General features: G+C 36.7%; 1 long non-coding RNA gene across 1 annotated transcript in view; it reads left to right on the top strand.

Moving 5' to 3' along the window:
* The window catches only part of LOC145507949 (uncharacterized), a 489,168-nt gene that overhangs the window by 266,699 nt on the left and 207,472 nt on the right, over positions 1–14,997 (top strand). The gene's annotated exons all lie outside the window — the stretch shown is intronic.

Genomic DNA, 14,997 nt, shown 5'->3' with positions numbered 1-14,997 from the left:
TCTGTCGTCCCCTTCTCCTCCTGCCCTCAATCTTTCCCAGCATCAGGGTCTTTTCAAATGAGTCAGGTCTTCGCATCAGGTGGCCAAAGTATTAGAGTTTTAGCTTCAAAATCAGTCCTACCAGTGAACACCCAGGACTGATCTCGTTTAGGATGGACTGGTTGGTTTTATCAGGTGGCTCCATTTTCAGCCTGTCTTTTTTTTTTTCTTAGCACTATCAATATGATCAATTGTTTGGTACCCAGTAAGACATGCACACATATTCACACATATATACACACACTCATGGGCGGGGGGCAAGTAGTCAAATCATTTAGTAAGTAAAGGAAAATGAAGAATTTTATTTTTAAATGATAAACTATCTTCCCAATTGAGTGGTTTAAGTTGATGTTGACATCTGCTTGAGATGTTAAAGATATTTTAGTTGCTGTATTAATACTCTAAAAATATAAAATTGAGGCTACAGCTTCAAATATGTCCAAAGTTTGAGCCTAAATATGATTCTCCCAGCTACTGACCTTTATTTCACCCAACTGAGAAGTGAGCATTCAGGAGTGTTTTGGGCCTCTTTTTCACTAGTGACTTGGGCTTGATGATGAAGCAGGCCTGTTATTAGAGCTTCCGTACTTCCCTCTGGAAAATGTAATACCTACAAAGTTCTACAACTGTCTGGCCACACCCGTTGCTGTTTCTAACTTTATAGATTTATCTCCCTAATTTTCTACATTCTTTATGAAAGAGACTCTGCACCCTCTGTGCAGGCCAGCATCTGTGTCAATCAGATCTCTGTCTCATTGTGTCGTCTTTTAAGGTCACAGGTGAAAAATAATGTCACAATAATGTGTTTTGCACACTATAATTAGACACTGAGTTCATTAAGCTGAATTTGTATAAAAACAAAGACAAGCAAATAAAAATAAACTCACATAAAAATTGATTCATCTTAGTGCAAAAGTCACCTGGTCATGAATGCTAATTAACTGTATTGTGGGAAGTGATATAAATCCTTAGAAGTTGAATAAGGAGAGTGTTAATTAGTATGAAAATGAAAGACATTTTCTGAACATGTAATATTAAAGAAGGTAAAGATGAAAAGGGCTTGTTGGAATGGAATACCATAAAATTAACTGACAAAGTCAAAGAACAAGACAGTATTTTATACTTGTGACTGTTAATCCATTAAAAACATTTTGTAAACCTGTGCTAACTAAACAAAAAATGCACAACACAAGAGGTGCGAGTTAAGTTTTATTTGGGGCAAAATGAGGACATAGCCTGGGAGACAGCTTCTCAGATAGTTCTGAGGAACTACCCCAAAAAGGTAGTGAGGAAGGTCAGCATATATGTGATTTTGCTGAAGGGGGATACATGAAACCAAGCACACGTTTTGGCAGAAGTTTGTTGCTAATCACAGGTAGAAGATGTCTCTGTTAAAGACATTAGTGCTTTCCTAGTATGAGAAGAGATAAGATTTTGGACTCATATTTAACTCTCTGAAGAGCTTTTCTGCCAGTTTTTTCTAGAGCACTGAGTGACAACTTGTTGATCTCCTTCCTGAACTCCTTCAGGGTGTGTTGAAGGTTAGAGACTGAAGTGGAGAGTGACTTAATCTTTGAAGAGGCAGATAGCAGGTGAAAAATTTTAGTTGGCACTTAAGATCTAAGAAGAGAGGCAAAGACAGTTAAGAGAAGCAAAAACAAAATTAGCTGTTGAGGAAGGGGATGAGGTTTATTTAGGTGAGAGCAAGATGAATTATTTGCTTGAGTATTCCCTGAACAAGGGAAAGGTAGTATTCTAGAAACCATAGTGAATTCTCCTTAGGGGGAAGTGAGATGTTAAAAGGCTTTACCGTCATGCCAGAGCAGATAATTAGGAAATTACAGCTATTAAATTTGACAGAGCATTAGTTTAAATGTGTTACTCACTAGAATTCTGAAAGAGGTAACAAATGGTACAATTTTTAGTGAATACTTTTTATAAATCTTTGAGGACAATATCTCACCATGGCTGAAGGGTGAGTATGTATTTGTATATTTGAGAAATTAACACACACACACACATACACACACACAGGAGCCTGGAAAAAAAAACAAAAAAAGCAAAACTCCCCAGGAAAGCCTGAATCTTTATAAGTCCTTTTCCTCTTTTATATGCAATTACTGCAGTGTGCTTATAGATATTAACCCACCAGTCATCAAAAGACCTTGCAAAAGTAGGCAGCAAGTATCATTTCAGAATCTCCTACCTTGATTTAAGGTATTAAAACAGAAACAAAAAGAAGTCACCTTGAAAAATGGTAGAAAGATCCAGCCTAGGATCTACGTAACTGACAATTACCAAACAGTTGGTAATGCATAATTTAGTAATACCAGAGTCAACTTCGAGCACTGTCCTTATCACCTTGCTATAAAATCTTTAAATGGATCAGTGCTGCATTTTTAAAAAGCATGAAGTATTGCTATACTGAATAATAATTTAATATAATAATCACATAATGCTTATCACCTACTTTCCAAATTCTACATGTTTTACAGGTCTCTCTAAATCCTGCTAGTATCCATATGAGTTATTGCTGTTTGGAATGAAGAACTTTTAATGTAATAGCTCTATTCATTGCACCAGAAATCCCAAACACTTTGTTTCTAAAGATTAGCAGTTACTTGGTGGCATCCTTGACACTCGTTTTCATCGAACATTCTCATTTCATGGTCTTGGAGATGGATAGCTTATAGTAGTGATAGCAAATGATGGTCACAGTAAATCTTAGCATAAGGATTAAACTCCTTAAGAATCTTCCTCTTACTGACACTGGCTGTGTCCTCTGTACAGGTTCTTAGGCTGGATTAAAGATTCCCTGGGATAAGATCCTGGTTTGATCATCTCTGTGTTCTATCACAATAATAATGCCCTTAGTCTGTGTTAACTCACTGTTGGGTGAAGGAATGTGTGGATACAGTGTCCCTCCAATAAAGCTTTTTCTGACACTCTCCACAGAGAAGTTTGACATCCTTTTTATGTATTTCCAGATTGGTCTCTATTGCAGAATTTACAAACTTCTTTGTAATCTGCTACTTTAAATCTGGTGTTTTCACACCAGATATAGTAACTGCTACTTTGCAGTATTTAATAGCAATATTTCTACTCATTCTAGTCTAGCTACTTTGCTAATAATTATATATTCAATGCCAAACACACAGGAGATGCTCAGCAAATGTCTGCTGAATGAACAAATCTATGTGATCCCCTCCTTCACCTCTATCTGCTTGTATATATCAGTAAACAAAACAATAATGGACATGTTTAAATACTTGAAAATTCTAATATTGCTTTAGATATGCAGCCATTATATGCAGTGATATTTGTGATTTTATTTTTAACTCTACTTCTCAAATATACTGCCACATTTTTTCCTGTGAGTATCCCTGTGATTTTTTATATCAGCATGAGGTTCATATAATTCACGAGTTCATAAATAATTCAGAGTGAATTAGTAAAAAGAACACTGTGGATTGGTATTTAGGAGACCAATGTTCTTACCTAGGGTTTACTTTGAAGAAATAAGTTAAACTCTCTGAGCTGAATAAGGGTCATCTGTAAAGTGGTAGGATTAGACAGGGTGATATCTAAAATAATCCAACTCTGCTAACTCTAAATGTCATTTTTTTCTAAAACAAATAAGCAGGATAAACATTTATTGATTAATGTGCAGTAGCAGTGTACTGAGAGAGAGAGAACATTCAGAGAGTCATAGTAGTCATTGTTGGGATTTATATATTTAGGGCAGTGCTGTATAATATAGCTTTCTGTGATGATAGAAATGGTCTATAATCTGTGCTGTTCAATACAACAAACAGTAAGCACGTATAACAATGGAGTACTTGAAGGGGGACTAGTGTAACTGTAGAATTATATTTATTTCAATAAATTTAAATTTAATAGCTACATGTGGCTATATAGGACAGTGTCATTTCAGAGAATGAAGATTCATGAATGAAAAATGGACACTGTAGTAAAGTTGAAAACAGAATTATAATACAGGACAAAAGATTAAATTTGAAGAAACTTCTCCATATTTTAAAGAAGTATATCAAGCTTATAAATAAATAAAATAGATCAAAATGCATATAATACACACTGAAATTAGTTGAGTACTCAAGAGTTTATGGGAGAAGGCAATAGCACCCCACTCCAGTACTCTTGCCTGGAAAATTCGATGGATGGAGGAGCCTGGTAGGCTGCAGTCCATGGGGTCGCTAAGAGTTGGACACGACTGAGCGACTTAACTTTCACTTTTCACTTTCATGCATTGGAGAAGGAAATGGCAACCCACTCCAGTGTTCTTGCCTTGAGAATCCCAGGGACGGTGGAGCCTGGTGGGCTGCCGTCTATGGGGGTCACACAGAGTCTGACACGACTGAAGTGACTTAGCAAGAGTTTATGCAAGGATCTTTTCAGTAATGTAGAAATGATCTTAGGTAAGGAATTCTTCTAGAGCATCTAAATATGTTTATAATAAAGATTTATAGCTAAAATTTAGGAAATGCTGAGGAACAGAGCAAACATAATAACGTTATGTACAATCAGTGTATGGTATTCCAATGACTGTTATCATCCCATATAACAGTAATGAGTATAGGGATAGAAAACAATAAACTTGAGAATCAAAACCAGAGTACAATATAGATTCCGGCTTTAGAAATGACAGGGGAAATGATTATGCAAGTGTATTAATTCTTTAAAATACTCACTATTCAATACCTTGGGAAAAGAAGAGTGAGAAGTTCTTGTTTAGAAACTTAAAGGAAAAAAGAGGAGATGAATCATCAGAACATGGATTCTAAACCAATCCAAGTCATTTTGGCAGATCATAATGAAAGTAAAGGCATGTTTGGAGTAGTATACTATGTACACTTCAGATCACTATATTACTCTGTCGAAAGAATATCATTAAAATTAAAGAGGTAGAATGGAGGGCAACCAGACAAACTTAAGATTAAAGAGGTTAGAGCATTATTGATGAAGAATGATTATCCATCTTAGCAAATGTGGCCTTAAGAGAGATAACTAATAAGAGAACTGCAAGCAGTTTAATAGGGATTGTAAGGAAAGCCTGGCTTGCAGATGACCTGAAATAGAAAAAGAGGAAATGCAAAGTAGGAAATACTTTCTCATAGTGGGAGTCAATTAGACAAATGGAAAGCTAGCTAAAGAAGGTGGCTGAATTATACTATTAATAAAGATATTAAAGTGGAATCAATTATAAAATTAACTCTTCCATTGGTAAAACTTTACCAAAAAACCTAAAACCATAATATTGCTAACAACAAATTGAATAACTAAGATATAGGCTATATCATTAAAAGAACTAAAGTTGTGATGTAATTATGCCTTATACATTTGAAGGGTAAATACAGAGAAATGTAATATAGTAAAGTGGGCACTGACATTGGAGTAAGAAAGACTTATATGTGAATCCTCATTCTGCCATTACTAATGCTCAAAGTAGAGTCAGATTGCTTTACCTTCCTGAATCTGAACCACCAAAATTGAAGTGGATTCAATGAGATCTACTTAAGGAAGTTGTTTTGATGTTTAATAAAATAATATGTAGAAAATGCCTAGCACTGTGTCTGGGCATTTTTTATTCCTTATAAACATAGTCTCAATGTAGTCAACTGTAATATACATATACATACCTATCATAATAATTCCTTCTAATATTTATCAAACATTAACCTGTGAGAGGCGTTCTCCTATGTACCATTACCAGCTGTATAAATAGAGGAAGGAGGCTACATTCTTTGCCCTCAAGGGATCATAATCTAATCAGTAAAAAATAACTCATAAACAATAGTTACATAAGTTAAACCATGAGAAGTGTTCTAAACAGCTACAAACAAGTGATTTGGGAAAAGAGAAAGGCAGGACTGGAAGGGGATGAGCAGGATAGCAATCTGTGTAGAGTAGGATGAACTCTTTTATTTTGGTGTTCAGGTGTCCTTGTCAAATCATTAATTTTATTTTATTTAAAAAAATTAATTGGAAGAAAATTACAAGGTTGTGTTGATTTCTACCATACAACAGTTCAGATCAGCCATAATTGTACATATATCAATTCCCTCTTGAGCCTCCCTCCCCTCCCCTCATCCCATGCATGTAGGTGATCACGGAGTGCCAACCTGGGCTCCCTGTGTTACATAGCAACTTCTCAGCTATCATTTTACATATGATATTGTACATATGTCCACACTACTTTCTCTGTTCATTCCACTCTTTTCTTCCTCCATTGTGTCCATAAGTCCTTTCTCTGTATCTGTGTCTCCATTCCTTTCCTGCAAATAGGTTCATCAATACCATTTTTTTCTAGATTCTATATATGTTAAAATATGTGTTAATATGTTATATTTGTTTTTCCCTTTCAGAGTTACTTTACTCTGTATAACAAGCATTAGGTTCATCTGCCTCACAAGAACTGTCTCAAATTCATTCTTTTTTTTAGCTAAGTAATATACCATTGCATATATGTACCAGCTCTTCTTTATCCATTCATCTGTTGATGGACGGCAAGTTTACTTGCATATCCTGACTATCGTAAACAGAGCTGTGATGAACATTGGGGTCCGTGTGTCTTTTTCAATTATGGTTTCCTCAATTCATTAATTCAGATAATCACAATGATGTGATCACTCACCTAGAGCCAAACATCCTGGAATGTGAAGTCAAGTGGGCCTTAGGAAGCATCACAATGAACAAAGCTAGTGGAGGTGATGGAATTCCAGTTGAGCTATTTCAAATCCTAAAAAAATATGCACTCAATATGCCAGCAAATGTAGAAAACTCAGCAGTGGCCACAAGACTGGAAAAGGTCAGCTTTCATTCCAATCCCAAAGAAAGGCAATGACAAAGAATGCTCAAACTATCGCACAATTGCACTCATCTCATACACTGGTAAAGTAATGCTCATAATTCTCCAAGCCAGGCTTCAATAGTATGTGAATCATGAATTTTCAGATGTTCAAGCTGGATTTAGAAAAGACAGAGGAACCAGAGATCAAATTGCCAACATCCAGTGGATCATCAAAGAAGCAAGAGAGTTCCAGAAAAACATCTACTTCTGCTGTACTGACTATGCCAAAACCTTTGACTATGTGGATCACAACAAACTGTGGAAAATTCTTGAAGATATGGGAATACCAGACCACCTGATCTGCCATTTGAGAAATCTGTATGCAGGTCAGAAAGCAACAGTTAGAAGTGGACATGGAACAACAGACTGGTTCCAAATCAGGAAAGGAGTACGACAAGACTATAAACTGTCACCCTGTTTATTTAACTTATATGCAGAGTACATCATGACAAACCCTGGGCTGGATGAAGCACAGGCTGGAATCAAGATTGCCAGGAGAAATATCAGTAATCTCAGATATGCAAAAGACACCACCCTTATGGCAGAGCAAAGAAGAACTAAAGAGTCTCTTATGAAAGTGAAAGAGGAGAGTGAAAAAGTTGGCTTAAAGCTCAACATTCAGAAAACTAAGATCACGGCGTCTGGTCCCATCAGTTCATGGCAAATAGGTGGGGAAACATTGGAAACAGTGACAGACTTTATTTTTGGGGGCTCGAAAATCACTGCAGATGGTGACTGCAGCCATGAAATTAAAAGACACTTCTTCCTTGCAAGAAAAGTTATGGCCAACCTAGACAGCATATTAAAAAGCAGAGCCATTACTTTGCCAGCAAAGGTCCATCTAGTCAAGGCTATGGTTTTTCCAGTGGTCATGTGTGGATGTGAGAGTTGGACTATGAAGAAAGCTGAGTGCCGAAGAATTGATGCTTTTGAACTGTGGTGTTGGAGAAGACTCTTGAAAGTCCCTTGAACTGCAAGGAGATCCAACCAGTCCATCCTAAAGGAAATCAGTCCTGAATATTCATTGGAAAGACCAATGCTGAAGCTGAAACTCCAATACTTTGGCCACCTGATGCAAAGAACTGACTCCTTGGCAAAGACCCTGATGCTGGGAAAGATTGAAGGTGGTAGGAGAAGGGGATGACAGAGGATGAGATGGTTGGATGGCATCACCAACTCAATGGACATGAGTTTGAGTAATCTCTGGGAGTTGGTGATGGATGGTGAAGCCTGGCATGCTGCAGTCCATTAGGTTGCGAAGAGTCAGACACAACTGAGTGACTCAACTGAAGAGTTTATTCATTTATTTCTTTAGCAAATATTTATTTAGCACCCAAGTATTCTAGGCTCTGAAATACAATGATGAAAGAGGCACAGTGTCGCTTGCTTTCATTAAGTCTACAATTTAGTCTACAGTGAAATGGAGAGCTGTGCCATTCCTCACTGCAAGTTTGTTCCTATGAGGTGAATGGATTCAGGGTAAATCTCATGGTATGGGACCAAGTCATACAATGTTTACATTAAAAGAAGTTGCAAGAGTAAATCAAAAGAGTAACAACTTCTGTAAAAAGCAATATACATATGAAAGGGTGTATTTACACAAACAGGAAAGATCAGTACTTTCTGTTTGGGCTACTTTAATAACTGTAGAAAGAATGCTGGGCATAAGAGAGGATCTTTGGCTTTTTATGAAGATAAATCTAGGTTTCTTTTTTTTTTTTTTATTTTTTTTATTTTTGGGGGCTAATTACTTTACAATATTGTAATAGTTTTTGTCATACATTGACATGAATCAGCCATGGGTTTACATGTGTTCCCCTTCCTGGACCCCCCACCCACCTCCCTCCCCATCCCATCCTTCTGGATCATCCCATTGCCCCGGCCCTGAGCCCTTGTCACATGCATCGAACATGGAATGGTGTTCTGTTTCACATATGATGATATACATGTTTCAATGCTATTCTCCCAGAACGTCCCACCCTCACCTTCTCCCTCAGAGTCCATAAAATTGTTCCATGCATCTGTGTCTCTTATTCTGTCTCGCATATAGGGTTATCGTTACCATCTTTCAAATTCCATATATATGCATTAGTATACTGTATTGTTGTTTTTCTTTCTGGCTTACTTCACTCTGTATAATGGGCTCCAGTTTCATCCATCTCAGTAGAACCGATTCAAATGTATTTTTTTTAATGGCTGAGTAATATTCTATTGTGTATATGTACCACAGCTTCCTTATCCATTTGTCTGCCCAGAGATAAACCCACGCACATAGGTTTCTTTTTAAATATCAATGGATAGAGTCAGCCTTTTCTCTCATCTGTTGCCCTCCTGGTTCAGGACTAAGCTTTTACACTTCAATACCAAATAAATATTTATTTAATGAATTAAATAAATAAGTGGATATTCTTTAAGTTAAAACATTTATATTTTGTTATGAAATATAATTTCTGGTCATTTATACTTCTATAATTATTTTTTTTTATTGAGGCTAACATTTTAGTTTCCCTCCATATAAATCTGTTATTCATGTGGAAATTCAGTTACATTACTGCAAAACATAATGAAACATTGACCTTACATTATATTTCTCTTTTCTCCAGACACCCTCTTAACTCTACCATCGCCTAACTGAATCGTTTATGTCAAAAGATGTTATTTCATGAATATGAGAAAATGCTTTCTCTCTTTTTAAATGCTTTGCCATTTGGAATTTCAATGTCCTTCTTTGTCTTTTTGCCCAGGAAGCCATAAAAAGCAGGTACTGCTAACAGCCATTAGAATTACCTAGTTCAGTTAAGGTTATATAAGCACTTAGCCAGATTTATCTGAAGATGGCTGCATTTAACAAATCTCTCAAATATAAGTTAAATGATCTATCTACCCAAACTGTAAAAGAGTCTAATAAATTACTGGTGTGTAAAACTAATCAAAACTTAAAAGCTTTTGCAAAGCAAAGGAACAAAACAAAAATGCAACCTGCTGAATGGGAGAAGATATTAAGAAATGATATGTCTGATAAGGCATTAATATCCAAAATATACAAAGAATGCATGTAACTCAACATTAAAAAAAATAAATAACCCTCAAACAACCTGATTAAAAAGGGGACGGTGGACTTGGATATGCATTTTTCCAAACAAGACATATAGTGCCCAACAGGCACATGAAAAGATCCTTTACATCACTAATCATCAGGAAAATGGCAAATCACAACACTGAGATATCTGTCAGAATGGCTATCATCTGTCAGAATGGCTATCATCAAAAAGATAAGAAATAACAAGTGTCATTGAGACTATGGAGAAAAGGAAACCATAGTACATTGTTTCTGGGAATGCAATGGGAACCAGTACGGAGTTTCCTCAAAAATTAAAAATAGAACTGTGTTATATGACACAGCATTTCCACTCTAGGTATACATACAAGGAAAATAAAAATACTAGTTCAAAAATATATACATAGTCTATTGTTCGTAGATGTATTCTTGACTTGTTTACAACAGTCAAGATATGGAAGTAACCAAGTGTCCATTGATAGATTAAAGAAGATGTGATATATTAGTCAGCCTTAAAAAGGTCGACTTTTATGGATGGACCTGGAGGATATTATGTGTACTGAAATAAGTCATACCAAAAAAGAGAAATACTGTGTTTTTGCTTATATGTTATATCTAAGGAGTAAAAAGAATAAATATAACAACAGAAACAGACTCACAGATACAGAGAACAAACTCATGGTTACCAGTAAGGACAAGGGTAGGGCAAGATATGAGAAGGGCATTTAGAAGTACAAACTACTAGGTACAAAATAAATAAATGCAAGATGTAATGTACAGGATAAACAGTATAACCAATATTTCATAATAACTTTATATGGAGTATAATCTATAAAAAAAGCCTCTCACTATGTTGTACACATGAAACTAAGTAATATAATGTTGTAAGACAACCATGAAATTAAAAGACGCTTACTCCTTGGAAGGAAGGTTATGACCAACCTAGATAGCATATTTAAAAGCAGAGACATTACTTTGCCAACAAAGGTCCGTCTAGTCAAAGCTATGGTTTTTCCAGTGGTCATGTATGGATGTGAGAGTTGGACAGTGAAGAAAGCTGAGTGCTGAAGAATTGATGCTTTTGAACTGTGGTGTTGGAGAAGACTCTTGAGAGTCCCTTGGACTGCAAGGTGACCCTACCAGTCCATCCTAAAGGAGATCAGTCCTGGGTGTTCATTGGAAGGACTGATGTTGAAGCTGAAACCCCAATACTTTGGCCACCTCATGCGAAGAGTTGACTCATTGGAAAAGACCCTAATTCTGGGAAGGATTGGGGGCAGGAGAAGGGAACAACAGAGGATGAGATGGTTGGATGGCATCACCGACTCGATAGACATGGGTTTGGGTAAACTCCGGGAGCCTGGCGTGCTGTGATTCATGGGGTCACAAAGAGTCGGACACTACTGAGCGACTGAACTGAACTGAAGGCAACTATATTTATATATATACATGTGTGTGTATGTATGTATTTGTAATAGATATGGAGAATACTATCACATTCAACAAATGATCAAGAGGGTTGATATTATATTTAAAAAGAGCCAGAAGTCAGATGCAGAAATACTAATATTCAGGTCTACTCCTGATCCAGAGTGTGTTAATTCAAATAACATATTTTTAAGATTGCTAATTGATTTACTGGGTACCCTCCATAATCTAGATCAGTTTTTTCGCTTCTTTTTAGGAGAGTCAGCACACATTCTTAGAATTTTCCTTAACACAGGATTATAGCACGTATACCTTGCTTGATTCCTCTTTCTTTCTCTCTCTGTCTTTGGTACTTTCTAATTAGCTTTAGAATAAAATTAAGAGTTTTGCCTGTCTTTTTGTCACCTTAGGGAAAGAAAATGAGATTCAAACTCAACTTTGGTTTAGTTAGGTTCGCATTTCCTGGTAAGAAAGCAACGCAAAATTTTAAGCACTTTGTGATTTGTTTGGTATTATTTGTTCAATATTTTTGAAAAGACAGTCAGATAATGCTATGGAAGACAATGAAGGACTAAACATATTGGAAAAAAATTCTAGGTTTCAAATAATGTCTTTCTCTTCTAACTATGATTAGTTGTCAGGTCTTCAGAAACTCTCTTAAACAATGAAACCAGGGAAAATCTAATATCACAACTTCAAGATGTACTTGAATAATGAATGGTTTAGAATGAATTTGAAGTGCAATAAAAATTTTGTGTTTTGGAGACTCAGGTTCTAGCTTCAGTTTTGCTGATAGACTATCTCTCTGGGTGAGTCACTTTTGTTGATTCTTTTGTTGTCCATCTGTCACAGGGTGAATGACCTGCCTTATTCCTTCTCAAAAGGGATAAATAAACATTTCCTAGGTTTTTCAAATGCCAATTTGATCCAAATGTTAAATACATATGAAAACAAACGCAGTAAGACAAAAGAGAAAGCCTTTGTCATCCCGACAGCTGGGAAACTCAAAACATTGAAATACTGTTTGTTTTACACATAGTGTTAAATGCTGTAGCTGATTTTCATTCATTGAATAGTTGCTTTTGTTGGCATTGTGTAAACAAAACCAATTTTATTATTTTTTTTAAATAAGTGGTTTTTTGTGTATTAAAATTGCTAAAAGAGCATCAGTGGAGTGTTCACTTATGATCTCTTTTACCTGTAGTGGTGATATGTTTGCACTGAACTAGTGAACTATCCACTGATCCCTATTGGGATTGAAATCTTTCTGAGACAGCTGGCCAGGATTACTGGAAGCACAATATGTGAGTGAAGAACAGATGTCTTCTTCATTTGAAGTTAACCAGTCTGTTAGGATTCAACCTTTGACCTTATCTTTATGAGTACTTAGAACTAGTCAAATTAATTGGTCCCATTTTCCTCCTCTCAAAAAGTTTCCCTAAGTTTTGAGAACATCTAATCTAGAGAAAAATTTTAATACTGGGACATTATCAGTTATCTTGTACTATGGTTTGCCTGGTTAGAATTATTTTCGTTTAAACTTTCTATCAGTTCAGTTCAGTCATTCAATCGTGTCTGACTCTTTGTGACCCCATGAACCACAGCACGCCAGGCCTCCCTGTCCATCACCAACTCACGGAGTTCACCCAAACCCATGTCCATTGAGTCGGTGACACCATCTAACCATTTCACCCTCTGTCGTCCCCTTCTCCTTCTGCCCTCAATCTTTCCCAGCATCAGGGTCTTTTCAAATGAGTCAGCTCTTTGCAACAGGTAGCTAAAGTATTGGAGTTTCAGCTTCACCATCAGTCCTTCCAATGAATAGTCAGGACTGATTTCCCTTAGGATGGACTGGTTGGATCTCCTTGCAGTCCAAGGGATTCCCAAGAGTCTTCTCCAACATCACAGTTCAAAAGCACCAATTCTTCGGCATTCAGCTTTATAGTCCAACTCTCACATCCATACATGACCACTGGAAAAACCATAGCCTTGACTAGATAGACCTTTGTTGACAAAGTAATGTCTCTGCTTTTTAATATGCTATCTAGGTTGGTCATAACTTTCCTTGCAAGGAGTAAGCATCTTCTAATTTCATGGCTGCAGTCACCATCATCAGTGATTTTGGAGCCCAGAAAAATAAAATCAGCCACTGTTTCCACATCTATTTGCCATGATTGATGGGACCAGATGCCGTGATCTTAATTTTCTGTATGTTGGACTTTAAGCCAACTTTTTCACTCTCCTCTTTCACCTTCATCAAGAGGCTCTTTAGTTCTTCTTCACTTTCTGCCATAAGGGTGGTGTCATCTGCATATCTGAGGTTACTGAAATTTCTCCCGGCAATCCTTATTCCAGCCTGTGCTTCATCCAGCCCAGCGTTTCTCATGATGTACTCTGCATGTAAGTTAAATAAGCAGGGTGACAATATACAGCCTTGACATACTCCTTTTCCTATTTGGAACCAGTCTGTTGTTCCATGTCCTATTCTAACTTTTGCATCCTGACCTGCATACAGATATCTCAGGAGGCAGGTCAGGTGGTCTGGTATTCCCATCTCTTTCAGAATTTTCCACAGTTTGTTGTGATCCACATAGTCAAAGCTTTGGCATAGTCAATAAAGCAGAAGTAGACATTTTTCTGGAACTCTCTTGCTTTTTGGATGATCTAGTGCATGTTGGCAATTTGATCTCTGGTTCCTCTGCCTTTTCTAAAACCATCTTGAACATCTGAAGTTCATGGTTCATGTATTGCTGAAGCCTGGCTTGGAGAATTTTAAGCATTACTTTACTAGCTTGTGAGATGAGTGCAATTGTGTGGTAGTTTGAGCATTCTTTGGCACTGACTTTCTTTGGGACTGGAATGAAAACTGACCTTTTACAGTCCTGTGGCCACTGCTGAGTTTTCCAAATTTGCTGACATATTGAGTTCAGCACTTTCATAGCATCATCTTGTAGGATTTGAAATAGCTCAACTGGAATTCCATCACCTCCACTAGCTTTGTTCATAGTGATGCTTCCTAAGGCCCATTTGACTTCACATTCCAGGATGTCTGGCTCTAGGTGAGTGATCACACCATTGTGATTATCTGGGTCGTGAAGGTCTTTTTTGTACAGTTTTCTGTGTATTCTTACCACCTCTTCTTAATATCTTCTGCTTCTGTTAGGTCCCTACCATTTCTGTCCTTTATTGAGCCCATGTTTGCATGAAATGTTCCCTTGCCATAATTTGATTTTTTTCTTGTAATTGTTGACATAATTATATTAACTAAAATTAAAATGCAAAACCCCTTAACATAATCTTAATGTGTCTTATCTATGGGAAAATCAAGTCTTCCCTTCAACCCAAGACAGCATAGAACCTCTTTGCCCTTTCCACCATTGGAAGACACAGCAAAAATATAGCTGTCTATGAAGTAGGAAACAGATTTTCACCATACATTGAAACTGCCTGCTCCTTGATCATAGACTTCCCAGCCTGTGCAGCTATGAGAAATACATTTTTGTTGTTTAAGTCACCTAGTCAATTGCATTTTGTTATGGACTAAGACACTATATACCTCTGGCAGCTAACATGTTTTAGAGGTATCCATACCTCTGTCACTAAG

Source organism: Giraffa tippelskirchi, chromosome 5 (assembly GCF_054371585.1).
Source record: "Giraffa tippelskirchi isolate mGirTip1 chromosome 5, T2T-mGirTip1v1.2.pri, whole genome shotgun sequence".
Taxonomy (NCBI): Eukaryota; Metazoa; Chordata; class Mammalia; order Artiodactyla; family Giraffidae; genus Giraffa; species Giraffa tippelskirchi.
Note: the sequence above shows the minus strand (reverse complement) of the source record. Positions and strands in the feature narration are given on the sequence as shown.